Below are 18821 nucleotides of genomic sequence, written 5' to 3'. Positions count from 1 at the left end.
AACCAAAAATCTGAGTAAGGGGAACCTTCATCTCTAATTAGAGAAACACAGGTTCCAAGAAGGTAGGGCAAACCCATCTCTTTATCCTTTCATGGCTTATTCCCAGACACAGGTACAATCATAGGGCGTGCACAGTAGAGCATAGTAACTAAAGCCCCAGCTTTCCAATCACAGAATCAAAATCAAAGTCGAAATGGTAAAGAGGAACTCTTTATGAACTCCTGGTCTCATCCCAAGCTACACATGCAGGGAACTGATCCTCAGCAGTACACATGGACAGTGACAATTGTTTGATAGAGCACTGCTCATTCTCAGATTGGCCACTGGGTGGCAAATAAGAGGACAAATCTAAATAACACTGAAAAGGCTTTAAACAGAACTGACTAGGAAGCAATTCATACTTGCCACTTACAGCTGTTCCATGTTGTTGTACAGCAGAAACTAACACACTGTAAAGCAATTATCCTCCAATGAAAAATAAATAAAATTAAAACAGAAAAAATTTACAGATGTCTGGTTGGAACCTGAATCCTGAACTTATCTGAATCAATGTCCTACTAAAACTAAAATATCACTATTTCCCACAGACTTTGTAAAAGCCTCAGAGTCTCATAATAATCAGAATGTCCAGGACAAAACTCCAAATTAGTCAGCATATGAAGAAATAAGAAAAATCTCAGCTTGCATAGGAAATGATAATCAACAGCCCACAATTATGAAACAATGCAGGGGTCAAAATTATTTGACAGTGATTTTTAAATGCTCCAGCAAGTAAAGGCTGCTACTCCTGAAGATGATGCAAAAAAAAAAAAAAAAGTGGTTCAATACTCTGGAAAAGTTTGGATATTCCTCATATAAATATGTGCAGTCTTATTCCTAGGTATTAACCCAGGAGAAATCAATGCTTACGTTCGCACAAAAATCTCTACATCAACATTTACAGTAGCTTTATTCGTAATTGCCATACGCTGAAAACAACCTGATAACTGAAGGAATAACAGCAGAAAATGATAACAGGCTCCTGACGCAACAACTTGGGTGAACCTCAGGCATTACAGCAAGTGAAAAAAGCCAATCTCAAAAGATTATATACTATATGATTCAATTTATACTGCATGCTCCAAAAGACAAAACTATTGTAATGTAGATAAAAACAGTGTTGCCAGGAGTTGGGGTTGGGAGAAAGGTAAGACTACATGCAACATAAGAAAAGTTGGAATGGCGAGGCAGGGCAGGGAATATAACTTTATAAATGTGAACACTGAGCACTATATAAAATCTATTTGTGTTTTAAAATAAACAGAACTCTATACATCAAAAGCCAATTTTATTGTCAGTTAATCTAAAAACTTAAAAAAAGTTTAAGACCAAAATTTTAAAAAGCAAAAAAATAAATTGTTGGAATATTTATTAGAACATCTGTAAGAGATGGTGGAAGAAGCACAAACTAGAATCAAGACTGCTGGAAGAAATATCAATAACTTCAGATATGCAGATGACACCACCTTTATGGCAGAAAGTGAAGAGGAACTAAAAAGCCTCTTGATGAAAGTGAAAGAGGATAGTGAAAAAGTTGGCTTAAAGTTCAACATTCAGAAAACGAAGATCATGGCACCTGGTCCCATCACTTCATGGGAAATAGATGGGGAAACAGTGAAAACAGTGTCAGACTTTATTTTTGGGGGATCCAGAATCACTGCAGATGGTGACTGCAGCCATGAAATTAAAAGACACTTACTCCTTGGAAGAAAAGTTTTGATCAACCTAGATAGCATATTGAAAAGCAGAGACATTACTTTGCCAACAAAATCCGTCTAGTCAAGGCTATGGTTTTTCCAGTGGTCATGTATGGATGTGAGAGTTGGACTGTGAAGAAAGCTGAGCGCCAAAGAATTGACGCTTTTGAACTGCAGTGTTGGAGAAGACTCTTGATAGTCCCTTGGACTGCAAGGAGATCCAACCAGTCCATTCTAAAGGAGATCAGCCCTGGGATTTCTTTGGAGGGAATGATGCTGAAGCTAAAACTCCAGTACTTTGGCCACCTCATGTGAAGAGTTGACTCATTGGAAAAGACTCTGATGCTGGGAGGGATTGGGGGCAGGAGGAAAAGGGGACGACAGAGGATGAGACGGCTGGATGGCATCACTGACTCGATGCACATGAGTTTGGGTGAACTCCGGGAGATGGTGATGGACAGGGAGGCCTGGCGTGCTGCAATTCATGGGGTCGCAAAGAGTCGGACATGACTGAGTGACTGAACTGAAGTGAAGAGATGGTAGTATCAATTTACTGACTGAAAGGACATTTGGCCCATTATACTAAAATCCAGGGGAATCAACTAAACAGCATAAGAGCTGAAAATGACTTACAAAGGTATAATCTTACCCAAAATGCTTCTTGTTCTACTATACATACAAAATCAAGACCAAAATAGCATATGAAAAGAAAATTCAAACACTGTGTCACTGTCAGTCACCAGCCAGCAACTCAGGTCTTCTGAGGATACATAGGAAGCTGAAGGATTATCTAAATTACCTCAGCTAACAATCTGTCTCTGAAAGTCCCATTCCAATGTTAATAATTCCATCTGGAAATTTCAAGCTATGCTCTCTGTAATACTATCTATGCAGTGTTTTCATCTTCTCTGTCACCATTAAAAAAAAGGTGAGGGAATTTTATTTCCAGAAAGGTGGTACAAACATACTTATCCCTACTGCTCTCACTGTGTGCTCAGTTGCTTCAGTCCTGTCTTTGCTACTCCATGGACTGTAGCTCGTCAGGCTCCTCTATCTATGGTATTTTCCCAGCAAGAACACTGAAGAGGGTTGCCATTCCCTCCCCTCCAGGGTATCTTCCCTACTCAGGGATGGAACCCATGTCTCCTTCATTGCAGACAGATTCTTTACTGCTGAGCTACTGGGGAAGCCCAACTAAAAACACTGGACATTATATAAGAAAACTCTGAAAGGAAGAAATAAAGGCAAGCTAGTTTGGGACTTCAAGACCCAAGGAACAGCACAGTGTTGAGTTCCCTGGATCTTCTTTTCACCCTATACATCCTAGACTTGAAACTGATGAAGCCAGCAACAAAGAAATGCCAATGAGGTGCAGACAAAAAAGTCCCAACAAAAGCCAGGTCTAAAGGACCAGGAAAGCCTACAGAGAGCAAATTTTTACAAAGTAACTGCACTGCATGAGATAAACATGACAGAAAAAACTATGGCCCCTGACCACCGCAATGGAGCGGTGTCAGAGAAGTACAAGGAGGGTGCTGGGATTTTCACTCAGTCAGACAGTAACAAGTTCAAGTCCTCCCTCTCCTCCTACAAATACAGAGTCAATGACGATCATGTGCAGACAGATAACTTCCATTATCCCCCTAGTGGTAACAGGGTTTGTCTCTTTCTCCCCACTTGGGTGGTTTCAGAAGAGGCCCAGTGAAGACACATCAGGACTTTGACTACCACCCAGTAGCAAAGAGCCCACCCCAACCCTGCTCCTTGGTCCAGAGGAGGCCATGTGTAAAGCAGTAATGAAACTCTCCTAACCCTTCTAGTGGCAGTGGCACCTTCAGAGCTGAGTGAGGGATGGGACCCCCCAGCTCAGCCTGGGAAGTATTCAGATTCCTTCTCTACCTTGGATGTCAATGGCAGCCGAGTGGGGAACACTAGATTTCTCTTCCTTTCTGGCAGTAATAAGAAGGTATCATCCCTCACCTCTGATAGAACAGTGTCAGAGGAAGTTAGCTAAACCAGGAAATTTATGTAAGATCCAAAGATTCACAACTTAATGCCCAAAATATCCAGGTTTCAACTGAAAGTCATTTCACATACTAAAACTAAGACTGCCTCAACTTGAATAAAAATAAACACATGACAAATTAAAGATGAGATGTTAAAATTATGCAACAAACATTTTAAAGCAATTATTATTTTTAAAAAAAGTTTCAATGAACAGCTGCAAACATACTTGAAACAGAAGAAAACATAAAATGCCTCAGAAAATAAATAGAAAAATATCAAAAAGAACCAACTGGAAACTTTGGAACTGAGAGAAACAATAACCAAAATAAAACTTAATGAATGGGGTCAAAAGCAGAGTGGATGGGACAGAGGAAAGAAATCAGTGAATTAGAAAAGAGAGTAATAGATATTATGCAAGTGGAACAAAAGAAAGAAAAAAGTCTGAAAATTCTCAACAGAGCCTTAGGATAAATGTTTAAAATCCATGTGACTATAATCCAGGGAGGAAGGAGAAAAAAAGGGCAAGTTTGGGAAGGTACTCAAACAAATAATGGCTAAAAACTTGTCAAATCTGGCAAGCAACATATACCAAGACACATGGTAGTCAAATTAGAAACCATGGAGATGAGAAGGCAGAGGCAATTTTTCAAGAGCTAAAAAATAAAAGAACTGTCAACCTAGGATCCTATACCCTGTGAAAATATCCTTCAAGAAGGAAATGAAAATAAAGACATGATCAGAGGAAGAAAAAATGAGAGAACTTTCACCAACAGACCTTACCAAAAAGAGCAGCTAGAGAATGCTAATGAGCATAAAGGAAAAAAATAAAAGAAGGAACCTCAAAATATAAGGAAGAAAAAAGAACATGCTAAGCAAAAATATGGGTAAATACAATATGCTTTCCTTCTTGACTTTTCTAAATTAATTTGATGGTTTTAACAAATCCTAACAGTATCTAATACAGTTCTAAATGTACGTCAAGTATTTAAGAAAACTGTATTCTAAATGCAGGAAGTAAAGGACATAAAGAAAAGTAGACGTAAATGCACTAACTAAAAACCAGATTAGCAGTCAGTTAAAAAACACGATCTAACTATATACTACAAAAAACTCACTTCAAATACAATAGCATAGGTAGGTTGAAAGTAAAAGAATGGAAATGGTGTATCCTGCAAACATTAATCAAAATGAAGAAAGAGTGCTATATTAATCAGAAAAGAAGACTTCAGAGCAAAATCACCAGACACAGACAGGGACATTAAGGGCCTCATGATAAAAGGGCCATACCACCAAGATAATAGAGCAATCCTAAATGTGTATATACTAATAATGGATCTATGAAAAGTGAAAGTGAAAGTGAAGTCGCTCAGTCATGTCTGACTCTTTGCGACCCCAAGGACTGTAGCCTACCAGGCTCCTCTGTCCATGGGATTTTCCAGGCAATAGTCCTGGAGTGGATTGCCATTTCCTTCTCCAGGGGATCTTCCCAACCCAGGGATAGAACCTGGGTCTCCTGCATTGTAGACAGACACTTTACTGTCTGAGCCACCAGGGAAGTCCATGGATCTATAGAATATGTAAAAATCAAAACCTATAGAACTGATATGAGACACAGATAAATTCAGAGTGTGAGACATCGACAAACCTCTCTCAGAATGACTGGAGAAAAAATAAGAATATACAAGATCTCAACAACATCAAACAACAGGATCTAACCAGCATTTATAGAACACCTGACCCAACAACAGTAAATGACATTCTTTTTCAAGTGCCCAGGGAATACATACCAAGAAAGATGATATGCTAGACTATAAAACAGCTCATCAACAAACTTAAAGTAAAATCTTCGGCTTCCCTGGTGGCTCAGTGGTAAAGAATCCACCTGCCAATGCAGAAGACACAGGTTTGATCCCTGGTCCAGGAAAATCCCACATGCCGTGGAGCAACTAAGCCAGTTCACCACAACTACTGAGCCTGTGCTCTAGAGCCCAGGAACCCCAGCTCTTGAGCTCATGTGCCACAACTACTCAAGTCCGCGGACCTAGAGCCCGTATTCCACAATAAGAGAAGCCACTGCCATGAGAAGTCCGCACACTGCAACCAGAGAGTAGTCCCCACTCTCTGAAACTAGAGAAAGCCCACGTAGCAACGAAGATCCAACACAGGCAAAAATACATATATACATACATAAATAAATAAAATTTTTTAAAAAAGAGATTAAAATCTTAAGGGTATGTTCTCTGATCACAACAGAATCAAATTAGAAATCATTAGCAGAAAGATTAACAGGAATACTCCTTAACACTTGAAAACTAACAATATAAATAAACCATGAATCAAAAGTCTCAAGGAAAATTTTTTGAAAAACACACTGAACTGAATGAAGATGAAAGTATAATCTATCAAGATTTGTGGGAACTAGCAAAAGCAGTGCTGAGAGGGGAATCAGTAGAACTAAATGCTTTTATTTTTGGAAAAGGAAATCTTTCAAATCAGTAATTCAAGCTCCCACCTTAAGAATCTTGAGAAAGATCCAAATAAATCCAAATAAGCAGAAATTAAGGAAACAATAAAGAGAAGAAATCAGTGAAATTAAAAATAGAAAAATGATTTTGGTATTACCTTGATACTGCTGCTGCTGCTGCTAAGTCGCTTCAGTTGTGTCCGACTCTGTGCGACCCTATAGACGGCAGCCAATCAGGCTCCCCCGTCCCCGGGATTCTCCAGGCAAGAACACTGGAGTGGGTTGCCATTTCCTTCTCCAATGCATGAAAGTGAAAAGTGAAAGTGAAGTCGCTTCAGTCGTGTTTGACTCTTCGCAACCCCATGGACTGCAGCCTTCCAGGCTCCTCTGTCTATGGGATTTTCCAGGCAAGAGTACTGGAGTGGGGTGCATCAGACAAAGATAGTACCAAAAACTAAAACTACACATCAATATCCCTCATTAGCACAGATGCAAGAATCCTCAACAAAATACTAGCAAACAGAATTCAACAATATATAAAAAGAATTCTATAACATAACCAGAGAGTTATTTAAGGAATGCAAGGATAGTTCAATATTCAAAAATCAATTAATACAATCCACTATATTAACAGGTAAAAAAAGAAAAATCATATCATCATATCCATTGATTCAGAAAAAATATTCAACAAAATTCAACACCCATTCATGATTAAAAAAAATAAACCTTCAGTAAAAAGAATCAAGGAGAATTTCTTCGTTTGATGAAGAGAATCTAAAAAGAACCTACAGCTAACATTACAACACCAATGTATTAAATCCCTTTTTCCCTAAGATCAGCAACAAGGCAAAAATATCCACTTTCACCATTACTCTTATTATATAGAGCTCTAAGTTCTGCCAGCACAGTAAATCAAGGAAAGGAAATAAAAGGTATATGCTGTGTTTAGTCACTCAGTCATGCCTGACTCTTTGTGACTGGTGGCTATAGCCCACCAGGCTCCTCTGTCCATAGGGATTCTCCCAGCAAGAATACTGGAATGCGTCGCTCTGCCCTCCTCCAAGGGAGCTTTTCAACCCAGGGATAGGACTCAGGTCTCCTGCATTGCAGGTCGATTCTTTACCAGATGAGCTACCCAGGAAGCTCTTAAAAATAATATAGTTCTGAAAAAAGAAATAAAACTATCCCTATCTGCAGACGATATAATTGTCTATATGGAAAATCCCAAGGAATCTACAAAAACAATTCCTAAAATGAATACATGAATTTATAAGGTCAAAAGATACAAGTTCAACATACAAAAATCAATTATATTTTTATTTATGAACAATGAACATATGGACATCAAAATTAACATTTTTAGATACTAGAAATAAATATACAGACAACATAATTAAAAATATTATACCATTTACAATTGTTTTTAAAATGAGACAAGTGAAAGTGTTAGTCACTCAGTCACGCGTGACTCTTTGAGACCCCATGGCTCTGCCCAACAGGCTCTGCCCACAGAATTCTCCAGGTAAGAATACTGGAGTGGGTTGCTGAGCCCTTCTCCAGGGGATCTTCCTGACCCAGGTCTTCCTGACCAGGGATCGAACCCAGGTCTCCTGTATCTCAGGCAGATTTCTTACCACCTGAGCCACCAAATCGTTTTTAAAATGAAGTAATTAATTATAAACCTAATAAAACCATATCCAATGCAGGTATGCTGAAAAGTACAAAATGCTGATAAAAAAAAAAAAAAAGATCTAAATAAATGAAGAGATACACTGTGTTCAAGAAACGGAATATTAAACATAATACAAAATGTAAATTCTGCCCAAACTGATATGCAGATTTAACACAATCCCTTAAAAATAAATTCTCAGCAAGACTTTTGAAAATGCAGTAGAGACAAAATTAGTCTAGACTTTATACAGAAAGTCTAGAACTTTCTGTATAAAGTCTATTCTAGTTCTTTCAGACCCAGAATAAATTGTTTTAGATTAGTTAAAATAATTTCAAAAAAGAAGAATGAAGTGTGAAAAATCAGTCTACCTGATTTTAAGACTTTATGTGTAGCTACAGTAATTATCAAGAATGTATGATATTGCTGGAGAAGCAGACACAATAGATCAGTGAAACAGAATGGAGAACCAGAAACAGATCCACTTAAATACACCTATCTTTTTTTGACCAAGGCACAAAAAAAGCAATTCAACAGATGAAGGTTAGCCTTTCTAAACCAATGTTGCTGGAGCAACTGGACATCCATAGCAAAGAAAGGACCTCAACCTAAGAAACATACTTTATACAAAAATTAACTCACAATGAATCATGAACTTAAATGTAAAACACAAAACCATAAAGCTCTTAGAGAAGAAAATTAGAAAGGCTTCAGAATATAGGGGCTAGGTAAACAGTCCTTGGACTTGACAACAAAAACACAGTCCATAAAAGGAAAAACTGATAAACTGAACTCCAACAAACTTCAAAACTTTTGCTTTGCCAAAAACCCTATAAAGAAGATGAAAATATAAGGTACAGACTGGGACGAAATACACGCCAACCACATATTTGACAACTATTAACTGGAATATATAAAGAACTCCCAGAACACAGCAGGAAAAAGGCAAAAAATCCAATTAGAAAACGGATGAAATTCATGAAAAGACATGTTTACCAAAGTGTATATACAGTTTACCCTTAAACAATGCAGGTGTTAGGGGGTGCTCACCCCTCTTCCCCCCAGAACAATTAAAAATTGTGCGTAACTTTACAGTCAACCCTTCGTGGTTTCAACCAACCATAGATTATTATGTAGTACTGCAAAAAAAGTTTACTGGAAAAAAAATCCATGTTTCAGTGGACCTGTGCAGTTCAAACCCATATTGTTAACTGTACTGATGCACTCACAACTTGCATTTATCTCCAGAGAATTATGCTGCATGAAAAAAACTACTTACTATATGACCTTATTACTATGAACATGCTAAAGTAACAAAGTTACACAAATGGGGAGCAGATTAGCAATTGCAATCAATTATAAAGGGGGAGAGAGCAACAGCAAAGTAGATGTGACAATACAAAAAGCAACATAGAGATCCTTGAGGAGATGGAAATGTTCTAAATGTTGGCTGTATATATCTTGATACTCTGGCTGTGATATTTTATCAGTTTTGCAAAATGTTATCACTAGGGGAACATGAATAAAAGGTTCATGGGATCTCCTCATATAATTTCCAGTAACTGCACATGAATTGACAATTATCTTGAAATAAAAAGTTTACCTAAAAAACTGTATAGCAATAACAAACACAAAGCAGGTGAGCAGTATGAACTTCCTCGTGTTCTCAGTCCTTGGGTGATGAGTCTCCTTGCAAGGCCTTGGACTAGGGTTACCAAGCCAACTTCTACTCTCTTGCTACACTCCTCCTCGGCCAACATCATTCATTCTGGAGGCAATTACCTTATGCCAATGACTGCCAAATGTGTATTTCAAGCCAATTCGTCTCTTCTGAAGTCCAGCCAAGAGATCTGCTTCCCTTGGGGCTGTCCCTGTCTCAGTAGTTGTCACCGTATCATGCAATGAATGCACCGGATGCTACTGTTAATGTGTGGTTTCCTCTGTCTCACTCTCACACATCTAGTCAATCATAAACACTGTTAATTCAAGTTCCCAAACACAACGCAAAATCAGTCCACTTCTCATCTTCACTGCTCCACCTGGTCTAAACTACTACTAAGCCACTGATCCCTTGACTGACTTTTGAATCTCTGTTTGTGCCCCTCTCAAAAGCACCCTTTCTGCAGCAACCACACTGATCTGGACAAAAAGTAAGTATGAATGAACAGCTCACTCTCTAGCTTAAAACCTTTCAATTTTACCCACTGGGCTTGGGATATAATCTCAAAGCACACAAAAATCTCACATATTCTAATTTCTATCCGAATGATTCTACCTTTTTTGCTCTTTTCTAAAATCCAGTTATAATGTTCTTCTAGTTTCTCCTAGACATCCTGCTCTTTCTCACCTCAGCCTGTCGGGTCTTATCCATTACTTCTTACAAGACGGGTTTTCCTGAATCTTCAGATAAGGATAGGTCCCTTATTGAATAATTAAAGAGATACCTATACAACTTGAAATAAATCTAATTAAAGTGTTCTAATATTAAAAAATCAAATAATTCTAAGATTCATGCAAAGATAATATCTAAGGTATAAATAACACAGTTCAATACACAAGTCATATATATTTGCTTTGGTGGATTATTTAATTTAGACCTAGACACAGAAACACTTTTACATTCATTTTCTTTGGAACTTTCTAAATATGAAATACAGTAATAATAATGCTCTTAGTAAGAAGCTTTGTCATTCATAGTCAAACTATGACTGTGATCTCAGGTTTCTGGTCTGCGGAACTGTGAGAAATAAATGTTTGTTGTTTATAGGCCACTCAGTCTGTGATATTCTGTCACAGTACCTTGACTAAGATGGAAAATTGGTACTGACAGTGTGGTACTGCTATAACAAATACCTAAAAATGTGAAGTGGCTTTGGAACGGAGAGTAATAGGTAGAGGCTGGAAGAGTTTTGAAGTGCAGGCTAGAAAAAGCCTACATGACAGTGAACAGACCACTAAAAGCTATTCAGGTGAGGGCTCAGAAGGAGAAGAGAAGAGCCGCAGAGAAAGCCTCAATCTTCCTAGAGAACTCCGAAGTGGTCTTGAACAGAATGCTGGTGGAAAGATGGACAGTAAAGGCCATTCTGATGAGAACGGAAATGAGGAACCTGTTATTGGAAACTGAAGGCAAGGCAATCCTTGTTAAAAAGTAGGAAAGAACGTGGCTAAATTGTGCTCATGTCTGAGTATTTTATGGAGATAGAACTCATGGTTCTATCCTGTGGAAGACAGACATATCCAACAAAGCTGGCTATTTGGCTGAAATTTCTTTCTAAGCAAAATACTGAAGGTACCATTGGCTCCCTGGAATATTACAGTAAAACATGAAGAAGAAAGAATGACAAAGACAGAATTTGTAATCAAAAAAGAAGCAGAAATTTAAAATTTGGAAAACTCGCAGCTTATTCATTTTATAAAACATGACTAAGCATGTTTGAGAGACCACTAAGGGTGGGGCCAAGAAACTTTCTGATGAGAAGATGAGTATGTATATGAACCAGAGATTTAATCAGCCACTCAGCAACTGCTATTTGAATCCAAGGGGAAAGAGATAGGAACAAATAAAGACTGGTTGTCAGACTTCTTGAAATTCATAGGAGGGAACCATAGCACCATTCTGCTTCAAACGTGTGATAGTCAAGACAAGATAAGGACTTCCCTAGTGGAGCAGTGGGTGCAGACATCGGCAGTGTCTCCAATTGCCAATGCAGGAGACACAGGTTCAATCCCTGGTCCAGGAAGATTCTACATAATGAAGAGCAATTAAGCCCGTATGCCACAACTACTGAGTCTGAGTGCTGCTGCTGCTGCTGCTGCTAAGTCGCTTCAGTCGTGTCTGACTCTGTGTGACCCCATAGACGGCAGCCCACCAGGCTCCCCCGTCCCTGGGATTCTCCAGGCAAGAACACTGGAGTGGGTTGCCATTTCCTTCTCCAATGTATGAAAGTGAAAAGTGAAAGTGAAGTCGCTCAGTCATGTCCGACCCTCAGCGACCCCAAGGACTGTAGCCTTCCAGGCTCTAGGACCCCTGAACTACAACTAATTACCCTGGGCCGCAACTACTGAAGCCCGTGCAGCTAGAGCCTCTGCTCCCTCACCACACTGAGAAGCCCATGCACCACAACTAGACAGGAGCCCCCAACTCTCTGAAACTAGAGAAAGCTTATGTGCAGGAACAAAGACCCAGCCCGCCAAAAAGAAATTAATTTTTTTTTAAACAGACAAGGTGATTCACAGATCATCAGTTTCAAAAGTGGGAAAGGCATTACCTAGGGTTTCAGCAAGCCAGAAGACTCCCAGCCAAAGCCATGGGAGCCAGACCCCTCCCCAGCAGAGCTGTTGGGAAGCAGCTATCTTCATCAAGATTTCCAAGAACGGAGCCATTTGGTGCTACAGGCACAAGACCCAAGCAAAGGGCACAGCAAAGACAAGGCCAACACAGAGACCTCCACTGGAGCAACACTCAGCAAAGCGGTGGGGGAAGGGCTGCAAGTTCCCTCAACTCTAAATCAGCAGAGCCACAGGTGTACTATTCCTGCCTGAGAGAGATGCTGCGGGGATGCACTCAGCAAAGCCATGGAGGCAGGGACATTCTTTTGTGTGTCCAGTAAGAGGGCCCATAGTAAGTGGGCCTGGCAAGCAGAGCATCAAGTTTAAGAAGATTATTCTTGAGACTTAAGATTTGAGGCTGTTTGCCCTGTTGGGTTCTGATGGTTTTCTTTCTTGCTTACGGTTTTCTTTCCTATTGCTCCTTCTTAGAATGGGAGTGTTTAACTCTATGCCCATCCCACCATTGCTGGTGAAGCACATAATTTGTTTGATTTCACAGGCTCACAACTAAAGGTGTATTTGCCCCAGATGACTCACTCCTTGAATCTTACTCATACTTGATGGAGATCATATTTAGATGAGACTTTGGAATTTAGACTGTTTAGTCAATGCTGGGACTGGTGAAGATGCTGGGACTACTGGGATGGTATGAATGCATTCTGCACCTAAGAAGTTGATGAATTTTGGGGATGCAGCAGTTGAATGCTGTGATCTAAATGTTTGTGTTTTCCCCCACCCCAAATAGATGTGCTGAAATCCTAGTACCCAGAGTGATAGTATTAGGAGGTGGGGCCTTTGGAAGGTAACAAGTCATGAGGGTTGAGTCCTCATGAATGGAATTAGTGCCCTTTAATTGGCCATTTGGGGCTTCCTAGGTGGCTCAGTGGGTAAGAATCTACCCGCAGTGCAGGAGACATAGATGCAGGTTCAATCCCTGGGTCAGGAAGGTCCCCTGGAAGAGGGCATGGCAACACACTCCAGTATTCTTGCCTGGAGAATCCCATGGACAGAGGAGCCTGGCAGGCTACAGTCCATAGGGTTGCAAAGAGTCAGATACGACTGAAGCAACTGAGCATGCATGCATGCACAATTGGCCATGCTGTCATGTGAGGATACAAGAAGTCTGCAATCCAGAACAGGGCCTTCATCTGGCCATGCTGGCACCCTGATTTTGGACTTCCAAACTCCAGGACTATGAGAAATAAATGCTTTTCATTTATAAGCCACCTGGTCTGTGGTATTTTGTTACAACAACCTGAATAGACTAAGACAGACTTAATCATTATGAATAATTCAGCAACCAATGCACTATTTTCTTGCAATTCTTCTTTGCCTTTTTATGGGCTTTAAGGACTTCACACACACACACACTTAGCAGTTAAGTTTGCTGTGTAAAAAGCCACATATGCTTTGTAAATAAATACCTACAATTTGAACCTAAAGTTTAAATTTCTTTCTAAAATTTGCTAAGCTTGACTTTGGTCTCTTAATAATGATAAAATCAACAACAAAGGAAAAAACATAGCAAAACCATGTAAACCATAACCATTGGAATATGCCATGTAAAAAGAAATTTGTATGAAGCTTTAGAAAATATGTCTATAAACATTTTCTGAATAGTAATTTAGAAAGGTTAGGGTTTAGATCTTTACATTTTAAAATTCTACAATATGAAGTATTGAATCTGTATTTCCCAATTTCATGTTGTTTTTTTTTCCCTCCAATATCCTGTGTTAATATAAAACTACACATGGACACTTTGCATTGAGCACTACTCAAGAATTAACTAATTCCACTAGTAATCATACCTTCATCTATTTGTCATATTACAGCTTTCAACTGTGCTTCTGTATAGTTCATATATACTGGTTCATAGTTCTTTACACATTTACATCCTCATTTCCTCTTAAAACACCTAGTTACAAGCACCATTATGAAGCATAAAAATAAAGTATGGGTCATAAGAATGGATTTCAGACTATGAGATAAGAATAGCCATGTAAAAATACAACCAGTATTAATTGATGTAAAATATACCTACAAAATAGGAACTTGGGACTACTGAGTGGGTTTGCAAAGAAGCCAGGGGTACTCTAAAAGTGCAGCTTCCCAAGGGTTTCAGTGGTGGTGGTTTAGTTGCTAAGTCGTGTCCGACTCTTGCGACCCTATGGACTGCAGCCTGCAGGCTCCTCTGTCCGTGGGATTCTCCAGGCAAGAATATTGGAGTGGGTTGCCATTTCCTTCTCCATCAAGGTTTTTACTTCTCATCTTTTGCCAGCCTCACGTGAATAAAGCTGGGTGTTTCCAAACTGCATAGGAGGACATACAATCAAATCTATAATAATCAAAAGGCTAGAGGAGTAGCTTGGTCTGATTGACTAAATTTATTTATAAGGCCTTTTTGTTTCAACTACTGCTATTGCAAACCTTCCTAAAATGTATTAAGGAATACTTTCTTGCTTTAGGAAGTACAATATAGTGAACATAATTAAATCACCGGTGACTGCAGGTCTTATCATACAGTAGGGTCAGCCTTGTTGTGAGCATCAGTTTTTACTGGATCCTAATAAAGATGTGCACATTCGGGCTAAATGTATACAGACTGGTCCTAGGCTATTCATTCCTTGACAGCTCCTCTTTTTTTTAAAAAACTCAAATTTTTAAAATCAATTTTTCAAGGGGAGGAAAGGAGCTTATTTTCCTAAAAGTCAAAAACCAGGAAAAATAAACCTGGTTATCCGAGCTTTTACTCTATCACTGGAGCTTTTCTAAAGTAATAGGTATTCTTGAAAAATCTGTTCCATTTCAACAGTTTTAAGGAAATAAATGCTGAGGGCAAAGCTGGGGAGACGAAAGGGAAAAATCCAATTCCTATGTGGAGAAGAAAACAACACTGAAGAAAGCTGAGCCACATCCGGGTATTTACTAAGTACACACTATGTACTAAGTACGCTGCTAAGCACTCTGGCTACAGTGTTTGGTGTCTGGGTCTCAGTTTCTTCATCTGCAAAATTAAAAGTCAAGCTACATACGCCTTTCATTTAATATTCCCCACACTGTGATTCAGTATGAACAAAGTGACACTATTCCACCACGATCCACTGTGTATAAATATGGGTATTGAAAAAACTTTCCAAGGGGAGTTAGGGTGCCCAAACTCCTGAGAATCCTATTCTCTGCAGTTCATTTAGAATGCTGGCTAGTCATTTTATTCCTCTTTTATTGCTTTGGGCAGAACACTAAATGAATAACAACGCAAGAGTTGACTGGGCTATAGGCTATGGGATTAAATATTAAATATCCCAAAAGAGACAGTGAAGTGCCCATGGAGGCTTTATTTCCTTTCCATTTTCTTTGAATTCTTATCCTAAATGACAAGTGGCATCAGCACTTGTGGTGTGATCCACAGAGCACTGGAGTGAACACCACGGGAGCCGGATCTGGGTTCTAGCCTTGAATGTGGCAAACGGGGATCTGGGACAAGTCACCTGCTCATCTGCAAAATATTTTCTTCCATTTCTGTCATTAAACAAGAAAGCCATGACAAATTCAACACATTTCCTTTTAAAACAAAGATATACACAAACAGTTCAGGAGAATGCCCCCATGTATTTTGATTTGGGAAACGCATTTGACCAAGTGTTGAATACAAACATTAAGACAGGCTGCACAGTCAAACGGGATCCTAACTTTGAACAGCAAACACTGAGTAGTGAATCAGAAGAAATGATGGAAAGATGGACTGAATTAAGAAGATTAAATTTAACTGTGGATTCAAATGAATGGTCTAAATCACTCTTTAAAATTGCTGCTATATGCATATAATATACTTCTGGCATCAAGTTCAAATATATCCCTTTCCTTGTATGGAAGAACTGATTCATTGGGTTTTCTTCTTATGTTTCCAAAGTATAAATGTAAACCCTGGTACTACAGTGGAAAAAAAAAATGTATTACACATGGAGGAGAAGAGGCATGACTTAAGTAGAGTTCACATGAAAAAGAAGCTTGAGCTGACTTCAAGCTCAACATGAGTCAACAGTGCTTTGTGACTGCCAAAAACACTAACATAAGCTTAGCCACCAACAACAGAAGTGTAATGTCCAGAACAAGAGAGCTACAGCTTTACTGTGTTCTCTGCATCCTGAGCTGGGCACCACACTTCTAGAATGGTGGGCTCTGTCCCCAGGACACCCTATTCAGGAGTGATACAAAACAAACGCAATTCCATGACAGGGAGTAGCCAGAATGGGAAAGGGCCTAGAAAAAAAAGCCCCAGAGACTGAAAAAACTAAGACTATTTCTCTTGGAAAAGCTAAGCCTTGGGGGAGAGATATTAAATATCTGATGAGCTGCTACAGACAAAGTTCAGACCTAACAGAACACACAGCAAAGCAGACCTAGTGTCATACAAACAGTACCCAAAACAGAATGGGCTGCTCTAGCATTGGGGACAGTCAGGTAATACAACGGTTGTCAACTCTGGCTACACATTAGAAAACACCTGGGACCAGTTTCAAATCTATCAATGCCCAGGCCCCACCCCCAACCAATTAAAGCAGAGTCCCCGGGGTTGGGCCTGGGCAATGGGAGCTATTGAAAGCTCTCCAGGGGTTTCTAACGTGAAGCTACACTTGAGAATGACCAAGGTAAATACAGTCAGGGTGGCCACCTGTCTGTGTGTGGTATAGTGCAGAGGGAATTCCTTCTCAGAAGCCTGTATTAGGTTTAACTTATTAACATCATCCCATATGATCATGAAGATTAGCTCTCTTTGCAAATATTTGAGAAGAAATCAAGTTTAAATGGCACAGTCTCTTAAAGAGAAGAATTTAGGTTGCATTATAATAGCTGGTCTTTTCTATTCATGAATAACTGCCTTCAGTAATTTAAGCATTACCATCTTTGTGGAGAAGAACAATAGTACTGGCACGTTTATATGTTGATAAATTCAAGCAATTTAATTCCAAAACTTTGTAAAATAAATTTAAAATTAGCTAACATTCAAGAGTTTTCAAGTTTCTTCCATGACAAAATAATTCTTAAAATCAAGCAGGATCTCCTTTGTAGTTTGAATGGATTCTGTCACTAGTAGCTTATCCGATGTACATGATAAAATATTCTATTTTCCTACCTTAAATATTTTTCTAAAATATTTTATAACATAATAGCCTGGGTTTTTGGTAACCAATATACAGTCCTCCACATTTCCTTCAATGTTGGTTATATTTTTATTCTTAATCCTATTCTTCTGACCACTGAATAGAGGCATTTATACACATTTGTGTATAATCTCCTTTGAAAAAGATACATCCAGAGCCTTCTGGTCTGAATACTGGTCAGGCAATCACTCGTAGTGGGTGGGATTACGTGTCTAAATTTTAGTGACCCCTCCAGGCTTTTCCACTTAGATATACCATACCCTCTAAACTTTAAAACTTTCACTTTAGATTACAACAGTAAATCACCAACCGTTTCCTTTTACTTTTGCCATCTGTCAATACAAAAAGCTCCAAGTGAATCTGAAGCTTCGTCTAGGCTACTCCAAGTCTCTTTCATTAATCTTTATCATGAGATTTCTAAATAATGAGAGAATATTAAAGATCATCACTTTGTTTACAACCACCACCAAAAGAGCCTGGAATAATGCTGTGGATTTGGCTAGACGGATTCAAGCTAAAGGACAATTTCAGGAGTCTTGGTGTGGGGACCAAGCATACAGTTAACATTTTACCAATAGCTGGCTAACTGTACCACGTTTCAAGTAACGATTGCCCTTTCTGCATCAAAACACTAGAAAGAATTACAACCTTACAGCCATCTGAGCAGCTGCTGGGCAGACAGTCTGCTCCACAGCCAAGAGTCACCTTTCCATTTTTCAAGCACATACCTCTCACAGAAATGTTTTCAGTGCAGCAGTCTACAGAGCTGGTTATAACACCGGCACGATGTGACAACAAAATTCATGATGATTTTGCTTTTTCAGCCTGCCCCTTCCTTTTTTTTAAAAAAATTCTTCCCTCCCCTTCCATCCCCCAAAGAAAACCAAACCCACAATACTTCCACAAAACCTGACTCAGACTTATGAATATAATGCTTTCAGTGAAAGCTGACCAGCTTTACAGGAGAACAGCCTTCATGAGAAGCAGGAAGCTGATCTGAGCAGCAGAGAGCAGGGATGGGGCGGAGCAGAAAGGAACTGAGCTGGGGGAGAGCAAAGCACAGACAGTCCTGGCTGCTTCTAGTTACTTATTGACAGTTTCTCATCTCATAGCACAGATTTATGAACAGGGTGAGCATCGGCCCTGCCATACCTTTTCTTTCCTCTACGAATCTCTGGCAATCTGGTAAACTATTACACAGGGGAAAGTGAGGCCTTACAACCTCGCCAGAGCCCAGTTGCAGGGAAATGATGTAAGCTTCCCACCTCCCACCAGCCCCGCTCTGCCAATCCACCTCTACTCTGACCTGTTAGCATCCCCTCCCTCCCCCCACAGCCCCGTGACCCTGCCCTGGGCCAGTGGGGCCCCAGGCTCGGAAGTTGTGTCCTACTGTGCAGCAGAAAGTATTTGCCAGGGGATAAGGGGTATTTTAGTTTTGAGAAAAGTCTTCAATG

General features: G+C 39.5%; 1 protein-coding gene across 14 annotated transcripts in view; it reads right to left on the bottom strand.

Moving 5' to 3' along the window:
* BBX (BBX high mobility group box domain containing) overlaps positions 1-18821 on the bottom strand; it is a 297809-nt gene that overhangs the window by 198136 nt on the left and 80852 nt on the right. The window contains exon 1 of one of the 14 annotated variants that reach the window (XM_061385315.1): positions 18096-18219. The exons of the other annotated variants lie outside the window; for them this stretch is intronic. The gene's annotated coding sequence lies outside the window, so the exon portion shown is untranslated. Of the gene's footprint in view, positions 1-18095; positions 18220-18821 lie in introns of those variants that run through there. 14 annotated transcript variants of the gene reach the window in all.

The sequence above is a fragment of the Bos javanicus genome, chromosome 1 (genome assembly GCF_032452875.1).
Source record: "Bos javanicus breed banteng chromosome 1, ARS-OSU_banteng_1.0, whole genome shotgun sequence".
Classification (NCBI taxonomy): Eukaryota; Metazoa; Chordata; class Mammalia; order Artiodactyla; family Bovidae; genus Bos; species Bos javanicus.
This window is presented reverse-complemented; position numbering and strand designations above follow the sequence as displayed.